Here is a 21,466-nt window from a genome sequence, read left to right as displayed (position 1 = left end):
CTGCCCTCAGCTGGGCCGCGGGGGCTCCCTGCACACAGCTCCCACGGCTGGCAGGCAGCAGGGCAGCTGGGGGTGACAAGCTGCTTGTCCCCGGCCAGCCCTGGCGGAGCTGCACCTGCCCCACGGGCAGCACGTATCACCGGACACATCCCCGGCCACTGCCATCCAGGTGGGCAGGAGTGTCCAAGCGGGCGGGTGGGTGGCTCTGTCTCACCGGCCTGCTTGCCGGTTTTGACCTTAGAGGGAGAAATAGTGACCTCCACTGTCCCAAGGCCACGTGCCTCCTCCCACTGGCCCGTGTGCGATGCCGTGCCGGGGATCACGCTGCTGCTTCGGCTCCCTTCTGCTTGTGTCAGCAGTTTCAGAGCGGTTCCCAGCCCGGCACAGCTCCCACAGAGCACCAAAGCTCCCTCCGCTCAACCCCCTGCATCCTGGCCGCCTCATGCACCCCTATTTGGGAGCATCCTGCCCTGCTCCCACTTGTCAACCACCAATTCAGGGGCAAAAGGAAGTCTCACTTGCACCCCCCACTCAAAAATGTCACCACAATTCACCCAAAATTCATATTCCACACTCAGACATGATTTCCCCTACATTCATTCAAAGAGGAGAAAAGGGAAGGGAAGGGAAGGGAAGGGAAGGGAAGGGAAGGGAAGGGAAGGGAAGGGAAGGTAAGGGAAGGGAAGGGAAGGGAAGGGAAGGGAAGGGAAGGGAAGGGAAGGGAAGGGAAGGGAAGGGAAGGGAAGGGAAGGGAAGGGAAGGGAAGGGAAGGGAAGGGAAGGGAAGGGAAGGGAAGGGAAGGGAAGGGAAGGGAAGGGAAGGGAAGGGAAGGGAAGGGAACTGACACAGGGGAGCATTTCAGAACACATGTTTTCTTCATGTGCACTTATGTGCATTATGTCACAGGCCAACAGTTAATTGACTAAGTCTTAGTCTCCTTTTTCTCCTCATCTCCTGAAAATGAATGAGGTTTCCAGATATTTTGGAGACCGTTGGTGTGCTGCACCCATGAGTCAGCAGCTGTCAGTAACAGTTACACACACGTGGGTGACACCATTGGTGTAGGAAAGTTCCTGGAATATCACACACTGGACAAAAGGCACGTAGTGACTTGATTACTCAAACCCATCCTTGGTACAACTAAGAGTATACCAACGTCACAGCCGAGATGTCCCACAGAGCACGTAGCACTTCGGCTCTCCAGGGAGGTAGCAACAGTGTAGCTACGCAGGGATAGAGTAGCTCCTGTGGGTCACGACTCTACTGCCAGTGCCCGTCAGCTGTGTTTCTCTGCCATTCGCATCTGCATTTGCAGTTTTGGGATATCCAACCCAAACAACTGCTCCTCAGAGGGGTGGGATTTAAGCAACTGAGATCCTCTGAGGAAGATATTCATCCTGCAGCAGACAAACCCAGTGGGAAGCAGTAGCACATGGGTTTGGAGGTGGCTGGTGCCTTTTCAGGGTACTGAGATGCTCCTGGGCAGCAAGTTACCTCCCTTGCTGGGTGTCTCTTGCAGAGCAGCCCAGTGAGCTACTGCTGCAGTGCCCTGGCTCTTTGCAGGGGAAACACAAAAAAAGACTGTGGGCAGGGAGAGGCAAATGTCATGGGGAGGCAGGAACACCAGCTTCCCAGCTCACATCAATTGTACTTGTAAATATTTTATTCATTTCTTAGTTACTCACTGTAAAAGGCCACTTTCCAGCCTCTGGCTATCAGAGAGCAAAAGCATGTAAGATCATTAAGTGTATAAGCAGGCCTGACTGTAACAATTGCTGTGTGAAGGCAGCACTTTTCAACTCTGTGTCCTCATTGCAGCTTGCTAGCCCAGTCCTGAGGTCCTGGCTCCATCCCTGCCCCTCAATCCTGTCCTGAAGAATGCCTAATACATCATGTACACAGCAGATTTATAAGTCATACTTCTAGTCACAGCAAAGTAGGGGGTGCCAAATAATAACCCAGGTTTCTTGAAGCAGATGACTATATGTCTATAAAACTGGAAAAAGCTAGATTGGCAATGGGCTGCCATCACATTCCCTTCAATGGAGGCAAATGAGGCAGATCTAATCACATCCTTCATTAGCTGCATCCTGCAAACTGCCTTTGCAGTGCTCAGTGAGAAAGAGTGAGCCTTTGATGCAAGTAGCCTGAGCAGAGCAGCTAAGATGGGAAGACATGTAAAAAAGTCCAAGCTCCTACATCCAAACCAGCTCTAGAGAGCTTTCCAAATGTGTGGGCTGTTCAGTTCTGTACTTCAGTGGCCATCCTGTTGGCCAAAGTATGGCAAGGTCCAACAAAAGTGTGTTGGACTTCAGATCACTGGACACAGTGCTGGGGTGACGTGGCAACCTCTCTCCCACCAGGGAAGCAAGCAGGTCACTGGGGCAGAAGAAGAAGAGGAGCCAAGAAGTCACAGGTGGGAAGCTGAGATTAGTAGAAAGCAGGTGTGAAAAGCGTAAGAATTGGTGTGGTCAGATGAGGGGATGTGCAGAAGGGAGAAGAGAAGAGATAAACTGAAAGGACTAGAAGGGAAGAGGTTATTCAAAGGGAATTACAGGGGTTTAAACTGAGAACTATGGAACAGAGACTGCCTCCATGGCTGCCCAACCTCTAGGCCTGGATCCCAAATGAGCAACAAATTAACAGATGTGTGAATTTAAAACAGATCTTAGAAGGGAGATGAAAAGGCGGGAATTACCAGTACTCATAAAACTGATAGAGACATCCAGACCCAGAGAGGCAAACACAGAAAGAGGCTGGAAATGCAAAACCAGCCAGGTCTCTGCACTGAAATCCCTAACACACAGGGGCTAAGCAAAGGAAATGATGAAGCTGAGCTGGCACATGGGGAAACAGCTTGGCTCCGCCATGTGCCACCAGTGCTGCTTCAGAGGAGCTTAGCACTGGAGCACTCCATTTGGGAAATGTCATTCTGGAAATAGTCTAGCTGGTGGTGAGATCATTCATTCTTCTCAGCTGGAAACCTGACCCTGTTGCCAAACTTATTTTCCAGGCTAGAAGCTGATGCTCATGGAAAACTTTGGCCCTGAGGCCCAAATAGAGATCCTGGGCTTGTCAGTGCCAGCGCTCAGCACCCCAGCAGTCTGCACAGCCATCTCAGAAGTGTCTCTAACCACGTTGCAGCTGGGTCAGTGGCTCAGCTGGGCAAGATGAGCACAGCCAGCATGATGTGGTGGCAAGACACACTCCACACACTGTCATCAGCTCCCAGGCAGCCATGGGCTGGTTAATTTGGGTTGGCATGGAGTGCTCATTGCATGACCTTCAAAGAGATTTTACAGGGGCAAAAGCCTGGCAGTAAGTAGCAAGGGTGTAAGAGGGCTCAAACACCTGGTTTGATATTAGGCCCCCTAGCTGCTATTAAAGGGAGTTATTTTCTCCTGGACCTCTGGCAGCAGGAGGAGACGTTTTTAGAAGCCTCTTTTGGCTCCAAGTATCACACGAATGAGTGTAGATATGTCAAACTCTTTCAGTCATGGCTCTTGTCACGGAGTCATGACTCTGCCAAACCACCATCCTACATCTGAGGTTTTGGGCAACTTGCACCATGCCATGCTGGGGAAGTGAGCCACTGCATTGGCAGGGCACTCCCCCCAACCCAGCTCTGTTCTACCTGCTGTCCGTGCTGCTTCAGCTGCTTTTCCATAAGCAGTTGGCTTCAATCCAAAGAAAACAGCAGCCAGTGGTGCCATGTCATTGCAAATGTCTGTGGGAAAGCCAGGCCTGCTGCGGGCAAGCAGTCTTCATGGAGCTCGGGGGGAGGCTGGGCATGCTCCAGGCCCTGTGCCTAATATTTGCCGTGACACCCAGACAATATTTGTATGCAGCTGGCAGGTGCTCACCTCTCTTTGGCTTGGGCACTATTTGGGTGTGTGGTGAAGGTGTGAATTATACCCTGTTTCAGGCACTGTGGAGCATTGAGGGATAGCCAGGGATGCAGGCATCTACCCTGCCTCCAGTTGAGGTCGCAGGCAAACTCCTGCAAAGCCCTCTTCTCCCACCCTTGCCTTCCCTGCAAAAATGCCTGGCCTGGGGAGATAGGGCGGCCCCAGGAGCCCCCAGCCACTTTGGTCTCAGGCACGCCAGGAAGAACCAAGTGACAATACTCCTGAGGAGGAGCTGAATTGGAAGGGTCAGGAGCACATCATTTGGGATGCTGGAGTGCACTGAAATGCCAGATGTCCGGATGGAAGGGTGGCGAGAGTCCCTGCTCCGGCCAGCAGTGAATTAATCGGGACACCTACAAAGGCCACTCACTGCCTGTGGGCAGACGTGATTGCAGGCACAGCCTCGGCTCCCATGCTTGTGGGAAACTGGCAGAAACCCTCCCAGTTTCCCCTGGTGGCGGCTCAGCTGCACTGGGGGATTTGCATTGGCAGCAGGGTGGCGGGGAAGCTCGCCCGCCCCTCGCCCACATGCTGCCTGCGTCCTGCCAGTGCCGTCAGCCTTTCGCCTCCATGAACTTTTTGTCTCTTGTGTGAAAGGGGAGTGTTTATCAAAGGAATCATTTAAATAATTTAAATGCATCTTAATTAGAAGTGGACAAATGGCACAAGAAGCCGTACAAGGAGCAATACCTTTGGCTTGGAAGCACACCTTTGCCCATGCAGTCCTCTCTCACCTACAGACACCCCTCACTTCCATCACAGGTCTCTGGGAAGCTCAGCTGGCTGAGTACCTCGATCCACCCTGGCAGCCTGCAGTCTCCCCACTGCTCCACACTGCCCCCAGCCCAGCTGTGTGTTATGCACGGCTGGGTCAGTGCCCCCTCCATCCCCTCTCCCAGCCTCCCACTGCTCTCCCAGTCCCAGGACCCTGCCCCCTTCCTGCCCCCTCACTGCCACCCCTCGCTCCTGACCCTGGTGTCACCTATAGCTGCAACAGCTATTCAGCCTATATCCATTACCAAATGAAGAATCCTCTGTAAAGCAGCAGAAAAGCCCTGGCTGTACAATGTGCGCAGAGTGAAAAGGGAAGGCTGTTAACACCACTTGGAAAGGGGCCTGCATTTGACAACAAATGCAGCCAAGTTTCGAGCTCCTTGCTAATTAGTCTATTAGCTGTGTGAGCAGAGAAAGCCTCTCACCATCCAGCGCCGCTCCACTCTCGCGCTTCAGCCCTGTCACCTCAGGAATCCCCTGCCCCATCTCTGTGGTCCGGTGCTACGTAGGCATCACACCAGCGGCTGCCTGGCCACTCGCCTGCGCCTGCATGCAAGAGCCAGCCAGAGATGGTTCCTTGCTGCCGAGCTTCTCTAAGGGACAAAAGCTGCTTTAAAAATGGAGCCAAAGTCCCAGGTGCTGCCAGGATTCCAGGCTGTGGAAGAAGAGGGCACTCTGCAGTAATCCATAGGCCTCTACATCTGCCAGATGGACACCCCCAGCCCCATGGTGCTGGCAGGAGCCACTGGGAACAGGCCTGTGAAGAAGGTGTTGGGGAGAACCCACCCTCCTGCCAAGCAGCACACTTCCCGGTCATGTTCCAGTGCCTGCAAAGCCATCAGCCCAGGGAAGATGCTGCTCCCTGGGTCATATTCAAGAGAGGAGCAGCAAAACCATAGTTACTCCCCCTGGCACATGAACCCATACACGTCTGCACCCTCAGCCCTTCAGCACCTTTCTGGCAACCCAGAAGCTCCCAGTGCATCAGCAGCATCTGTCCATCTGTCCATCTGTCCATCCATCCATCCATCCATCCAATGTCCATTTGTCCAGGGAATGGGTTAAACAGCCTGTGCCCCACCCTTGAGACCAGCCTGGATTTCCAGGCATAGAAGGGAGAGGCTTACAGCTGGGGATCATTACCGGGCAGCCATAAGGAGGGTGGAGGCCTTCCTCCCACACTGATCAGAGGAGCTTTTCAACTATATGCCCTGGAGCCAAGGGATGAGGTCCAGGGCTTGTTTACTACCTTCTGTGAAACAGGGGAGTTTTGTCCACACCAAGGAGAAAACCAGCAGATCCCACCATGAGTGATGTGTTATGTGCTCCCCAGAGCGAGGGGACCACTTGATGACCACCCAGCCTGCTTTGGTTGACTTCTACAAATCAGAAGGCCCTGATTTGGCTGGCCTGCCTTGGGATATTTATTCATCTAATATTCTCCCAACCAGGAGGCAAGAGGGGATGTTGTGTTCCCTAACATTTTACTCCTGCTAACAGAGCCTTTGACAAGTCATGGGAACAGATACACCTCTGCTGCCTGAAAATATGGAGCAGCAAAAGCTCTGATTCAGTCCTGATTTGTGCAGGACTTGCAGGAATCAAGGGAAAAGGAGAGGCAGCTTTTCTGACTTGAACACAGTGCAAAACCTCCAGACACTGAGTGCTCTCTACTCAGACCATCCAAAAGACTTGGAGAAATTTAGCAAAATCCTAAGGGATGAACTAATAGTAGAGGAACTAAGAAGCAGCCATTTTGTTGTGGGGATGGCATGTTGCCTGGACATCCACAAATGAATGGAAACCCACATGCCAAGGGATGCCGGAAGCATGGCCTTTTCCTTGGAACGACAGGGAGCTCCACAAGAAAAATGGATGACTCACTCTCCTGAGCACCACAGTCAGACAGGGAGGGGAGGAAGTTGTGATACTCCTCCAAGCTCAGTCCCTGGAATAAATTTGCCAGATACAAAAATGAGATGTTATGAGATTTTTGGCTGATGTGGCTGTTTCCCTGCTTCATGCCCTCAGGCAGCAAAGCTGTGCTGGCTGGTAGAAATCAATAGTGGAGACACAATCTACTTGGTTTCCAATGAAAGCTGGGAGTGTCTGGAGGGCCAGTTGTAGCATCTAAGGGTTGAATGGATGTGTATCTCTTCATCCAGCAGAACTAAACCAGTTGGGATTCCTGCTGGGGAAGTTTCACGTTGGCTAAGCAGGACATCCAGAGAAGGTACTTTACAAGATCCAAACTGTGTTATCCACTGTGACCCTCTTCTCCTCCCTTCCAAGCAATAGATTTTGCAATCTCTGCAGGATGGCCTTATCAAATACTCCTGAGCTGCAATATGAAATCTTGGAGGCAGCTATTCCCTTTGGTTTCATCCTGTACATTACACAAGGGCAATTCAGCCAAGGAGTTTGCAAGAATTATTTATTAATGGGTCATGAGATCACTGACATCGCTTTTCTGTGAAATGACCGAGAAGCAGAAAACAGATCATTGGCCTCAGGACCATGAAAATCATATAAACCTGTGGGGAATGTCTCTGCTGCAGACCTCATCTGCTCTTGATAGATGTTTATACCACAGTGGCCTCTCTCATCTCGATGGTGTAATCCAGATAACGGTCAGCTCGCTCACTGCAAATGTGCCTCCATTATACTAGTGTGTGGTGGGTTAGCTTTTCTGTGTCAGCGAGGTTTAGGGTCTACTTTTTCCATGCAAACTCCACCCAGCCTCTGTGAACATGCTCACCCTTTGGCAGAGGCACCCACTGCTCGAGCCAGCCTTCACACAGCATTTGAGTTTGAAGGAGCAGTTTGTGTACTTCAGCACCAGGCTGAACCAGCACAGCCAAAAGAGGATTCCCCATGCAGACAATGGCAACAAGTCTGTGTGAAGAGAAGGTAGCTCAGGTCTGCTCTGGACAGCAGAAGTCTGGCATGGCTCTGAAGGACTCCTGTGGGTTCACCTTCACACTGAACCCCTGGAGGACTCCAGGGCATCATCCCAAAGGGCTGCTGTGAGATCTAGTGGAGATTGGGCCCTTCTTCTCCTGCTCTCATGAAATCTCATTCAAAGACTGTTGTTTGCTCCACACTTGCAGCTTACTCTCAATTAGTGGTTTAACTTCAGCCACCACAATGGGTAGTCTTCCTCCTCTCTAGATCTTTACTTGTTATCTAAATAACAAAAGAGAGACCTATTCAAGAAGCCTTCCCATCTGACTCCTGTAGACAGAAATGATGTAATAAGCCTTTCTGGTTGACTGCAAATTTAGGAGCCTCCACAGTGCAACTAAACCACTGCATTTCCCATGAAGAAGTGATAGCAGCCTGCTGTCCTCTGTTAGCTCAAGGGCAGGTCTGTCTGAAGAGCAGGTTAAGCTTCATCTAGGCTTCCTGGTGTTGTGCCGTGTATCCTGCAAGACTAACCACTTTCTGAAACAGGGAATATGGTATGGTGTCTAGAAAACATGGCAATGTGAGGAGAATCGCTGTTATGCCCTTGTCAGCCTGCAAAGACCAGCTGTGCCTTACAATATAATGGTGCATGATCTAAAACAGGGCACCTGAGACATCATCTGGATGTATCTCTGCCAAGGACAGATACCACTGTCCAATCTGGCCCAATGAGTATTTGCAGAGTCTTGATTTTGGAAATTTCTCAGGAAGGAGATCGTGTCTTTGGAGTTGGAGCATCTAGTTGAAGGCCTGTCACTAGTGGTGTTCCCCAAGTTTTTAATACTGGGCTCAGTATTGTTTAACTCATTAATTGATGACTTGGACGAAGGGGCAGATGCCTCCTCAGTGAATTCACTGATAACACAAAGCTGGGAGGAGTGAATGATACCCCAGAGGGCTGTGCAGCCCTTCAGAAGGACCTTGCCAGGTTGGAGAGATGGACAAGGGAGGAACCTTCTGAAATTCAACAAAGGCAAGTGCAGGGTGGTCCTGCACCTGAGGAGGAACAACCCCAGGCTGCAGTACAGGCTGGGGGCTGAGTTGCTGGAAAGCAGCTCTGCAGAGAAGGACCTGGGGGGTCCTGGTGGACAACAAGGTGTCCATGAGCCAGCAGTGTGTCCAAGAAGGCCAATAGTGTCCTGGGGTGCATTAGGAAAAGCATTGCCAGCAGGTCAAGGGAAGTGATCCTGCCCATTGCTCAGCCCTGGTGAGGTGCTTGGAGTGCTGTGTCCAGTTCTGGGCTCCTCAGTACAAGAGAGACAAGGAGCTCCTGAAGCAACTCCAGTGGAGGGAAACAAGGATGATCAAGGCACTCAGCCTCTTATGAGGAGAGGCTGAGGGAGCTGGGCCTGTTCAGTCTCAAGAAAAGACAACTGAGAGGGGACCTCATCAACATCTATCAGTATCTGCAGGGAGGATGCCAAGAGGATGTTTCCAGGCTCTGCTCGGTGGTGCCAAGGACAAGAACTAGCAGGCAGAAACTGATGCACAGGAAGTTCTACCTGAATAAGAGGAAGAACCTCTTTACTGTGTGGGTGACTGAGCACAGGAACAGATTGCCCAGAGAGGTTGTGGAGTCTCCCTTACTGGATATATTGAAGTACTGTCTGGACACAGTCCTGTGCCATGTGCTCTAGGATGACTCTGCTTGAGCAGGAAGCTTGGACCAGGTGACACACTGTGGTCCCTTGCAACCTGACCTCTTTTGGGATTCTGTGATTGTGTGGTCTCTGCAAAGCACTCTGTCTTAAGAGATCAGGAGCCCTTGAGCTGAAAAGTTTTTCTTAAGGATGTCTAACCTTATGTCTAACCTCCTGAAGATAGAGAACAACTCGCTTGGTTTCTTTTTCAGACCCTTTTTACAAATGTGAAGGTTGTCACGTTTTCCCTTTCCTCCTCTCATAAGCAGACTAAACAAATTAAGTTCTTTCAAACTTTACTCATAGGTCATGGTTACTAGGCTGCTGATCATCTTTCAAGGACTCTAATAGGTGTAAGCTTTTCTTGAACTGTATTGCCTAAACTGAATATATCCAGAAAGTATGAGACTTTCCTAAGACCTCATAAATTTGAATGATTACAGTATGCCTGATGCCTGTGGCACTTTTGTTTATGTAGCCTAGCAGCAACCTTTGTTTTTCTTCACATCTGTGTGTCATCAAATCACTCAGTAGTGACACCCATCACCTCAATGATATCCATGTCCTTTTCCGAAGGCCTAGCTGCCCCCTTGTTAATGCATACAGCAAATTATCCTGCTCTGTGTGGCTTGCATTTGCCCTTACGAATTGCATCCTGTTTATATCCATTTTGCCAGTGTCACACTCTGCCTGAACTCCCATCCTGAGCTCCAAAGTGCCTGCAACCACCACACGGCCAATCAATGTCAGCAAAAAACTCAACATGAGCCAGCACCGAGCACTCACAGCCTAGAAAGCCAATGGAATCCTGGGCTGCATCAAAAGCAGAGTGGCCAGTTGGGTGAGGGAGGGGATTCTGCCCCTCCACTCTGCTATGGTGAAACCCCACCTGCAGTGCTGCATCCATCTCCAGGGTACCCACCACAGGAATGGCATGGAACTGTTGGAGCAAGTCCAGATGTGGGCCATAAAATTGGTGAGAGGACAAGAGCACCTTCCCAACAAAGACAGGCTGCAGAACTTTGGGCTGTTTAGCCAGATGAAAAGAAGGCTGCATGGAGACCTCATAGGAACCTTCCAGTATCTGAAGGAGGTCTACAGAAAAGCTGGACAGGGACTCTCTGTCAGGAACTGTAGTGATAGGACAAGAAGTAATGGGCACAAACTGAAAGAGAGGAAATTTAGGTTAGATATTAGGGAGAAATTCTTTACTTTGAGGGTGTTGAAACACTGGAACAGGTTGCCCAGGCTAGCTGTAGATGCCCCAACCCTGGCAGTGTTCAAAGCCAGGTTGGGTAAGTCCTTGAGCAACCTGGTCTAGTGGGAGGTGTCCTTGCCCATGGCAGGGGAGAATTTGGACAGGATGACCCTTAAGGTCCATTCCAACCCCTTAACATTCCATGATTCTGTGGAATGTAATACACATCTTTGAAACCAGCACCCAGGTTGATCATGCAAGTGGCTCTCAGCATTAGAGTCAGGACACATCTTGCTCACCTCCTCCAACCCTGTTGTAGAAGGAAATTAGGCTGTTGCCAAATCCATATTGACTCTTACTTCTCACCTTGCTGTCTTGGTCAGCCTTACAAATAGGGTGTCTGTTCCAGGGCCCTTGCTGGCACTGAAGGCAGCCTGAAAATTCTGAAGCCCTGTGACTCTGTTTCCTTTACTCCTTTAAAAACAGGTACTATCCTTCTGCCTTTATTCCCAAGCCATCTGGAACCTCACCCCTTCTTCTCAAGATAATTACAACCACATTTAAGACCATTTCAGCTAGGATTTCTTCAGGGCCAAGTAATCTGAAAGGAAGGGAGACACATCTGAGGTCGCTGACAAAAGGATAAGGGAACTAGTGACTGCCCCATCTGTGGGGCACGTGGCTCCAACTTTTCTGCCTGGCTCATGGAGCCTGCAGGTGCAAGTCCAGCACCTCCTGTGGCACAAGGAGTGTACGTGAGCCTGCAGACAGCATCTTGCAGCATCTGGCCTGTTTACATAGCAGGGAGCTTTTGTTAACATCAGGAGGTTAGCCAATGAAGGGAAATTTTACAATTACACCACACAGCTCTGTTGACTCAAAAGGAAGAGTTAACTTCAAAGCTCCACGTAGCCAGGCTCACGTAGTCCAGCCAGCTGCACAATGAGACGTTTCAGAGGAAGGCTGGGAGTCTGCTGGATGGATGCAAGACATTCACACGGGGCAGATAGCAGCTCTCGCTAGGCAGCTGGCAAACGAGCAGCTCCCAGGAGCCAGAGAGCACCCTGGGAAAGGGGCAGGCAGAGCAAGGAACAAAGGCTGCCGAGTGGCTGCGGGTGTGATGCTGATCAGCATCCTCTCCATCACGCTGGAGCTGGCAGCTGCCTCTGGGTACCCTGGGCAAATGGGCCACTGAGTTCCCAGGCCCCTTGAGGGATGCGACAGCAGTTTCACAAAGTGCAGTTCTGCGCATCAGTGAAGGGGCTGCCCCAGCATTGCCCCCCTGTCCCAATCACACTGTTTTTCATTGCTTTTCCTAGACAGGATAGGCCCAACTCTTTGGGGAACCTCTTTGCCTTGTCCCCTTACCTTTAGCCATGAATGAATTTATTCTTTGCTCTGTTTTTGGTCCAGCAGTTTTCCCAGCCAAGCCGTGAGCGAGGTAGGCGGAGGGAAACACTACACCCAGCTCTCACTCACTTCTCCCCTGCCCGCCGCAGAGCCAGGCAGTCCTGCACACAATCAATTAGAGGGGACGGAAATGCCCTGTGCCCAATATCCGGTGGGGCTGAGTGATGACAGCCCACTAATCATTTCCAGAATTTGTGATTGGAATTAAAGAGCTGGGTTTGCCTTCGGTGAGTGTGGGAAGGGCAGCTGGGGGAAGTGAGTGGCCCATGTTTAGGTAGGGAAAAGACAAAGCTGTGCAGAATATCGCTGTGCTGCCGCAGTGATTCAAGCTGAGAGGTGATTTATGAGTTTATAGGACAGAGACAGATGTCCTGTGGGACATCTCATGATAGCTTTGCTGGACACCAGTCTTCCTTCCCATCCATCATACATAGCACCTCCACTTCCAACAACTGTCTGGTCCTTCTCCACCTTCTTAAGGTCTTGGGAGGGAGAAGGTCCTGCCTCCACTCTGCCAGCCCTACCAGGAGACCAATTCTGCCTGCTTGCCTGCTTTCCCAACAAGCGCCTGCATGCTCCTCCCCTTCTCACCCGCTTGTGTCTGGGAAAAGCTTCCCATGCATCTTCTCCAGACCTCTTTTTCCACTGGTGGTGCTGGGCAGCGTAGACAGAGGTCAGCCATTTGCTTTATCCCAGCTGTGAACCTGCCTCACTGAATTTCCTGGTCTTTCCCACATCTCTGGTGGCTGGTGCCAGGGCTGTTGCTTGCCCTGCTCTGGGAGAAGTACGTCCTTGGAAAGCCATCTTTTATGGTTTTGTGTCTCAGCAGGACCCAGCAGCACCACAGGGACTCTGCTTGCACAAGGAGTACTTGGTCAAAAATCAGGTCCTGCACTCCAGGCACAAGGTGTGGCCCAGTGGTGCAGGACACCAAAGGCAAAAAAAGGCTTTTATTATTACCTCTGTCACCATGAGATGATCACTCCAGAAGAGAAGCAAGGATGTGCTTGCTGACCTGGCTTGTTGCTTTGAAGCCCCTCATCCAAAAGCAGCCCCAGGAGGTTCTGTAGGATGTTGTCCTTTCTAAGAACAGACCTGTTTTCCCCTGGGAACAAGGCACTGCCCGAATTTTCTCCCATGCTTCTTTTAGGGGCTTCTCTCATTTTTGCCTGAAGGTATAAATCTGGTCTATAAGGTAAGAAAAAACCCCTGTGGTCTTTCCATATATCCCCACCCTGGGCCCCAGCTATGAAGCTCCTCTGAAGGGAGGCTAGGGGCAAAGTCCTGTGGAGACAAGCTGGAGAGAGCTATGGAAATGGAAGCCAGCAAGAGGGTGGGACGCCTGGAGGGCCGCAAAGAAACTTTTAAGTAATTGTTTCAGAGGGAGAAGAGATTGGGCCATGGAATGGAAATTAATGAGCTGTCTGCAGGGCATGTGCAGGACAAGCAGGAAGCCTTGGGACACTCCTGGAGCAGGGCGGCCAGCTCCCGCAAGAGCAACATCATAAGTAATACCCTTGTGTACATGCTACACACAGAGCTTTGGCAACAAGCCCTGCATTTTGGGATGAGCCTCACTGCCTGATTTCCAGATAAAGATTTTACACATATTACTTGCTCCCAATTTCAAACCTCTGCAGATGTAACACATTTCCAAGCTTCAGGTGGCCACTTTTTCCCAACTGCTGCAGGCAGGGTTGGGACATCCTTTAGCAGACATCATCCGTCAGGGAAAACTTCCCTGCCTAGCCTGCTAAAGGCTGACTTTGACAACCTTCTGCAGACCCTGTCTGCCCCATCTGGGCGAGGAGGATGTTTGCAAAGAGCCTGGGATGAAATCACAGTCTGGGAGGTCCCTTACTCCTCCTCGCAGCCTTGGAGTTGAGCTCAGTGCCCTGCTTGGATCCTCGTCATGAACATTGTTGTTTGATGTGAAATCTCCATCCTGAGCTCAGGGCTTGAGATAGATACAATTAACGGCTTTCATGTAGAAACTGAGATAAAAGAGGATGTCTGCTGGATGCCAGGCCAAGTGCTGCCCAGGATCATGCCAACACACACATTTGGGAGAGCAAGTATGTATCAGGAGTGTGAATTAATTATCCAGGCTCATTTATCACCACTGTCCCTCCCTGCCTCTCAGGGAGGCTCACTTCCCATCTCAGTGCCAGGCTGCACGTACAGGAGCAGGACTCTGGCTAAGGCTTGCCTAGGAATCCCAGGCATCATGCTCCCATCTCCACACCCTGGCTGCTCCCTCCTGAGCCTGGCAGGCAGGGCAGAGCTGTGGGGCAAGCCAGGCAGGATGGTGGCAGCAGCCCACTTGTGCCTTTCACCTGCTCTCATGAGATTTGCTCTTAACTAGTGCCAGCCCCTCACAGGTGACCATCTGGGATCCAAGTCACTAGCTAACGGAGCTGAGCAGAACTGGGGGATGCTGGGGTGCTGGGGCAGTTCTGCATAGCTTCCAGAAGAGAGATGGTATTTGTGGAGGGCCTGGGTGACAGTGGGGTCTTGGCAGTTGATGTGGGGGAGAATGGACCCAGATCAGCCCTTCTCAGATGGAGAGTAAAGCAAAGGGAGACCTCGAATACCGAGGTGTGGCATTACATGTCAGGCATTGAGAAAGGTCTCCAGTTGCATCCTGAGGCACAGGGATGCGTGGAAACAGGGACCTGTTTGCTCTTCTCCAAGAGCCAGGGCCACACTGAGGGAAGGTTCCTCCTTCCAAAGTCCCACTTCAGTACACCCCTGAGCTCACAGCAGAACTAGCAGCCCAAACAGGACTGTGCTCCTCTGAAAATGGAGGTGGTGAAGGGTGGGACAACCCAGTCCTACTGCACTGCCAGGTTCCTCCCCCAGGCAGCCCCATCTCCGGGGCCCTCCCTTGCCTCCTGATGGGCTGCATCTCTTGTCACCCCACAGTCTCCTCCTCCACCACTGGCCACCAAGAGCTGAGGCTACTGGTGTTGTTTGGATCAGCCTGTCTAAGGCTGATCCAGTCTGGGATGTTACTGAGGAGCTGGCAACAAGGAAAACCCTGTACCATTGCCCAAAGATTCCCCATATGCTTCAAGAGCAAAATCTCTTTGGCTTGTAAGCAAGATGCAGACAAGCTTGTAAACTTGTTCAGCAGAGAGCACACCAGCAAGGGGCCAGGTCAGCACCAAAATAAGGAGAATGTAGTACATCCCCAATGTCTAAAGAGCCCCACAGCCTTCTGAAAGCCCTTATGCTCTGCATGCCCTACAAACTTCTGCAAGCACTGGCCACACTGGGACTGTGGCTTACAGAAGAAGAAGGCTCAGATCTTAAGGAGAAGCTGGACAGTGTTAAAATCTCAGGAGACAAAGGACCAGGCTAGGATGTAAAATAATCCAAGGAAGAGAGAAAGTTTGTAACCAGCTCACAGAAAGAAGCTTGTGGGAAAAAAGGGATTGTGCTCCAAGGGATGTCATGATGCAAGGTCTGCACAGACACAGCAATTCCTGTGTGCAGTGAGCTCTTGGAGCAGCAGCAGGAAAGGGATTCAAACACAAGTCAGGTGGGCTCTTACTTAGAGGAAGGAAACAGTCTAGAGGACAAACACCAGCCAAGCAAGTGGAGAAAAGAGCCACCACCTCCTCTGCTGAAACATTGCTCTGGCCCTCATATAGCACAGGTTTCTGTGAGAAGAACCAGCAGCATCTCCTAGGGGAAGGGATTCACTCCAACTGCCCAGCTCAGACAAACAGAAATGGGGGAGCTCCTTGATGTGCTGGCTAATAAAAAATACCACTAGCCCAGGTACTCAACTTGAGATGTTGAATGTTCTAAAACATTCTGGCCACCACAGGTCCCTTGCCCTCCAGTGACATCTCTCTGTGTACTCAGCACAGCCACAGCAGGCAGCCCTGACGGTGTGCGCTACGAGGCACAGAGACAAGCACAGGGACTGCAGCAAGCTGGTGAGCTGCCCAGTGCAAAAATTCCCTGTAAGAATTTACTGCAAATTTCTTGGCTCCTTTGGCATATCCCCCAAACACACAGCAGGGTACTGATGGGGAGGATGGGCTCTTGGGCTCATAGGATGTTTGTCCCAGAGAGCATATGTGCTGTCCTTGCAAATGGCATAGCATGCTGCAAAGGACCCTCTATCAGTCCTGAAGGATGTACCCAATCTAGCATTAAACCCAGCTGGCTTGAGTGCCAAGAGCAACAAAGCTCTGGTCCCACAGACTTCAATATGAGTCATTTACCCCCAGCATGGAGCCTGGACCACGTCCTTGTGGTGACTAACTATTGGCACAGCTAGCTCAGAGGTATCTATATATATTCTATACCTGCCCAGCTGCTGTCCTTTCCTAGAGAAATGTAATCTCACACACAAATAGCTCTTGGCCTCTGCCACCAGTGCTGTCCTGCACAGGTCCTGCCCTGTGCTGCCTCCCCCTGCCTTGACTGACAGGCAGCATAGCTGGTGCTGTGGATGCCTCAGTTTTCCCTTCCCTGGTGCTGCAGCCAGTCATAGAATCACAGGATCATAGTTTGTGGGAACAATGGCTCTGTCCCAAGATAATGATGACAGCAGAAATCCTCATAATGCTGTGCGTACAAGCACGGATGCTGGTTGCCACCCTCAGTTTGTGGCCCACAACACCTCTCCTTTCTAGGTCCCTGGCACTTTGTTTTCCTTATCAGGGCAGACTATGACAAACATTGGTTATTTAAACACTCACTCCCAGTCAGTACAGCATTTCTTTGGCCATCCCAGTCCCACTGGCTGATGGGCATCTTACACAATCAAAACACAGTATATTTTTGTCCAGCCCCAAGTCCTGAGCAGGCTGAGCAAAGTGCTCTTCTCCAGGGTCTGTCTGGTGGTTTCACCCTCTCTGGTCGCTGGGAAATAACAGTCCATTGAAAAAGCGAAAGAATAAGTACTCCTGTGTCCCCTCTGTGAGCAAACCAAACCCAAAGACACCAACCAGACCAGAGTGCAAGACACAGGGGACTCACACAGCTCTTCCCACTGGGAGAGTAGCAGCACAAGGTATCTGAGCCATGCCATGGCTCCCAAAAACCTTCTTCTTCCCCACCTGCTTCCCAATACCCCTACCACTGCCCCAGCTCCTTCTCTCCTAGCTCCCTTTGTCCCTACCCCTGCCAGGTCAGCCCACAGCTGTGCTCACTGTGGGATTTAGTAATTTCCTGACATTCACAACTGTGCAGGGTGACCAGGCGCAGATGTATATGAGCAATCAGAGGAGAGTGGGAGATCTAATACCACATCCAACAGCACACGTGGAGAGCGTGTCAGGCAAGGGAAGGGGAAAAAAAAGAAAGAAATAAAGAAAAAAAAAAAAAAGGAAAGAGAAGGAGAAGGAGAGAAGGGAAAAAGAGGGGGGGGAAAAAACCTAAACCACAGACAGCTCAATACTTTCCATGTGGTGCCGCTAAGGAGGAAATCGCCTCCATTTGCTACGTGCAGATCCGGGTGTCTGCACAGCGGCTGGGAAGAGAAGGGAGCCTGTTTCCCAGGTGGGGAGGAGGGGCTGCCGGAGGAGCTGCAGCCGGAGGAAGGTGCCTCCCACACCCACGCGGGACGGGGGCAGCGGGGCGAGCTGCAGGTGGCGGGGCTGTGCCGGGGGTGCCTGTGCTGCAGGGACATCTTTTCAGGGCTGCCGGGCCGGGCGCTGCCGGGGATCCCCGCTGCCCACCGCGGGGTGCGGCCGCCCCGCTCCAGCGCTCTTCCGCTCGGGAAGGCTGCACGGGGGTCCCGCTCGCAATCCCAGCGCCAGGGGCTGAGGGAGACTTGCTCCTTATCCAGCATCCAGCCTTGCTGCTGGAGCTGGGGTGCCGGCTGTGACCCCCCCCCCCCCCCAGCCCTCCCCGTGTAGTACCGTGCGCATTTTCCCACCGCTCCAAACAGGGGGCAGGGGAGGTGAGGATAAATTTCCCAACTCCGCTGCCTCCCTCTGAACAGTGTGGTGGGTGGGATGAAGGTTACAGTGTCCCCCTCCCTTTTCGTGACTGCCCCTCTGGCCTCTGCACCCACCAGGGTGCTGCCAGCCTGCCACGGCAGCTGCCTGTTGCTGTGCCCTGTCACATCCCTGGGCCCCCCGCCCAGCCCAGCCCAGCCGCCTCCGGGGGCTACTGCCCCCACCCTTCATCCCAGCTGGTAGCCATCCCTGCTGGGGCAGGAGAGGGGGAAGGATGCTCCGGCCCAAGGTCCCTATTCTGAGGCACACCCAGATTGCTTCTTGTGGGATGATGGCAGAAGATGCAGTTCCCCTGGAACTTGGAGGGCTTATCCTGTGAGGTGCTGAGCACCTCAGAGGATGAGGGTCCCCTCTCTCCAACCACTCCTTCCTCACTTCCACCATCGCCACCAACACAGCAGCTACCCCTTGTTCACCAACAGACTTTGTTTCTGGGCTGGTGCCACAGGGTCTGTGCTCCTCACCCTGTGCCACAGCACAGCTGGACATGCTGCAAAGGCCACCCCTCCTTGCATGCCCCCAGCACCAGGGTGGGGCCACTCCTTGTGCCAGCCTCGCTGGGTCAGGGTGAGCCTTAGGCTGAGGGGTGGCACCACATTACCTCATGCACCCGGATCAGGAGGCAAAGTCCCTGATCAGAGGTCTGCCACAATCACACCTGGGCTTTGCAAGCCAGGGAAAGTCCATGGGTGTGCAAGATGAGCAAAGTCAGGTTGAGGGCAGGGGCTTAGCCTGGGACCAGTGCACAAGGAGCTCTTTGCCCCCTGCCCTGGGCACCTCGGTGAAAGGAAAGAGGTCTTCACTGTGGCCTCACTTCTCTCATGTCCAAGCCGCTGTCCACCACAGCCCACAGAGCATGTGGACTTGACTTCGGGAGACTCACATCCAAAGCATTTCTCCAGCTGTGAGTGGGGACCGCCAGAAAGGCTGGGAAAATACCTTCTGCTGCCTGCAGCGAACACCTCAGCTGTAAACTGTAAAGTCAGCCTGGTTCCGCTCCAGGCTGCTTAAACACCAGCCCAGACCCCTTGAGTGCCTTCCCCTTCATATCTGCAGGCTCACAGCTGCTAAGGAAGTTACAGCCCTCACAGCCCCTCTCTGAGAAGCCACTACTCTGTCCCAGTTTGACCTGTGTCCCTGGGGCCTTGCCTAATCTCATTTGCACAGGTGTCCCACACATGGGGAACCCTTGTAATCCACGGATCTTCATCCATGCCAGGTAAAGCACAATCAAACTTTATGCCATTGCTATTTCCCAGAAAAAGACAGGATTAACAGGGCCAAGTAATGGGAAATCCAAATGTCTCATTTTAGAAACTGTCTGCTACAGGGAAGGCTCGGGAGGGGAAGACAGTATTTTGATGGCTGTGGAGTCTTTGTCAAATTAATCAACCACAAAACATGGAGAAGCAAGACAACATGTAGCACAACCCATACCATTTTGGCTGGTCCATCCCTTTTCCCACAGTCCTGCTCATCTTCGGAAGACCCCATGTGATGGGTGCCAAAACCCACTGCAGATTTGTGTGGGGCACACTGGGGTACAGGTCATTGGCAAAGCCTTCAAGCCTTCTGTGATATGCAGAGAAAAGCTTCAGACTGACACACCCAAGTCTCCAGCACCCCACTGGAGAGAGGAGGATGCCACTTGAGTTCTCAGAAATGTCACTCAGTTCACCTCCTGACCCACAGACTCTCTGGTGATTATGCTGTCTGTAGGATGCCATAGGAACCAGGATCCTGGGCAGTCCACCCCAAGGCCCTCCCCAACCTTTTGCAAAGAGCAGAACTTACCTCCAAACACCTCCTGACACGTGGGACTCTTCCCATTGGGATGTCTCATGGCTCCCCTGCAAACTGTCACAGCTGGAGACTTCCTGGGCACCTTCTGCAATGAAGAAGGAGGTCAGGTCATGAGGCTGTGTGTCCTAGCTCTGCAGCTGCCAGCCAACTCCCACTGGTGGGGCTTGTCCAGCTCTGTATTCACCATCTCTGTGCTCTATAGGACATACACTGTGGTCAAGAGCTGATAGTGCCTATTGAGGAAGGTCCAGCCCATCTGCCTGCAGGATGAGTGACCCCCTCATCACGTGCAGAGCTTGGAAGCAGCCCCGTCATAATTGGGTGCAAAGCCATGAGACAATGGCTTGGTATTTCTTGGGAATCAGTGAGGTGCCCATAGGAGCTAGCAGTCCCCCAGGAAAGCACGGGGACTTCCAACAGGGACCCCAGTTCATTTTCCAGGAAGGTGTAGGGAGGCAACATCTTCTGCTTGCTGGTGGTGAAGGCACAGTGGGGATGATGCCACACCACACCATGCTGCCCATGGGGAAAACACCCCCTTCTACTAGACATCTCTAGGCATCTAGTAGGCAAACTCTGTTGGTTTATTAATTTATTTTTCATTTTCCCTCCCTCCCCTTCTTCCTTCTCCTTCTTTCCCCCTAATCCATGAACAAGACTCTCAGAGCTAGAAGAGAGGAGCAAACCAGCACAGCTGCAGATTGGATCAGCGGCGTGCTGGCAGGCAGGCACGCACAGCTGGGAGAGGGGAGCACGCTCTCACACACACAAAGCAGCACCAAATGGAGCACGTGGAAGAAGGCCAGAGGAGGCCAGTGACTCACATCCCTGGCCTCCATCAGCTTCAAACTGAGGAACACCAGGAGATGACCGAGGCTGGCAGGAGGTACCACAATGCTGGGGCCGTGCTGAGCACCCACAAGCCACCCAAGCAAAGGATGGGGAAACTCTCCTGACCTCAGTGGCTGCTCATCACATCTTGGTGGCAGCCAGATGCAAAGCACTACATTATCTTCTGTGGATCCGAGTCTAAATATTTATTTCCTTGTCCAGGCCCTCGCATGTCCCTCCTTTATTCTTCTTTTGTCAAAAGTGTCCACCAATGGCAAGAAATATTTAATGGGAGAGAGATGCCACAGACTCAGCAGATGGGCAGAAAGGAAAGCGCAGTTTGCTCCTTGTTGAGCACCTGGGAGACATGGAGAGCCCTTCCTATGGCAGAGATGGAGAGTAAGGAGGCTGTTGTGAAAATTGCAGCTGGACCATGAGCTCCTGCTTTCCACCTCCTGGGCTATTCTCTTCCCTCTCCAAACACCCCAGTGACACAGCAGGGCCTGGGATGACTGCCAGATTCTCCTTGCTCAGAGGCTAGTCTTCCAGAGAGGAAAAGGAATGCTCATGCGAAACTGTCAGCAGAGCAAAACCAGCACCTCTGAGGACACACAGCACCTTTGCAAAGGGCAGTACTGCTTCCCAGCCCTGTCTGCACCCACAGCAGCACCACCACAGTGGGGTCAGCTTCTCACCTCATCTGTGACAGAGGTGGCCTGTGCCAGGTCACAGCAACGGTGCAGGACGGAGAGGAGGGAAAAGGGCCCTGTGCTGATGCAGCATCTGTACCCATCTCTCAGTGCACAGTGTTCAGTGGCTGGTGCTAAACAGGGAATTAAGGCTTCTTCCATCCTCTGCAACACCTCCACTGCTGCAGTGCAGCCCTGTGCCATTTGCTATGGCCCAGCTATACATTCCAGTGCCAGTCTTCTTGAAGTACAAGTTCCTCCCAGT

The 21,466-nt window shown here is 52.1% G+C and overlaps 1 long non-coding RNA gene across 5 annotated transcripts in view; it reads right to left on the bottom strand.

Moving 5' to 3' along the window:
- Positions 1–21,466, bottom strand: part of LOC146439379 (uncharacterized) — a 43,121-nt gene that overhangs the window by 7,364 nt on the left and 14,291 nt on the right. For all 5 annotated transcript variants that reach the window (XR_014850775.1, XR_014850777.1, XR_014850774.1 and 2 more), the window contains one exon: positions 19,673–19,766. This is a non-coding gene — a long non-coding RNA (uncharacterized LOC146439379). The remainder of the gene's footprint in view (positions 1–19,672; positions 19,767–21,466) is intronic.

The sequence above is a fragment of the Lichenostomus cassidix genome, chromosome 3 (genome assembly GCF_008360975.1).
Source record: "Lichenostomus cassidix isolate B80296 chromosome 3, HeHo_3.0, whole genome shotgun sequence".
NCBI lineage: Eukaryota > Metazoa > Chordata > Aves > Passeriformes > Meliphagidae > Lichenostomus > Lichenostomus cassidix.
The sequence above is the reverse complement of the archived record's forward strand: the minus strand, read 5'-3'. Positions and strand labels throughout refer to the sequence as shown.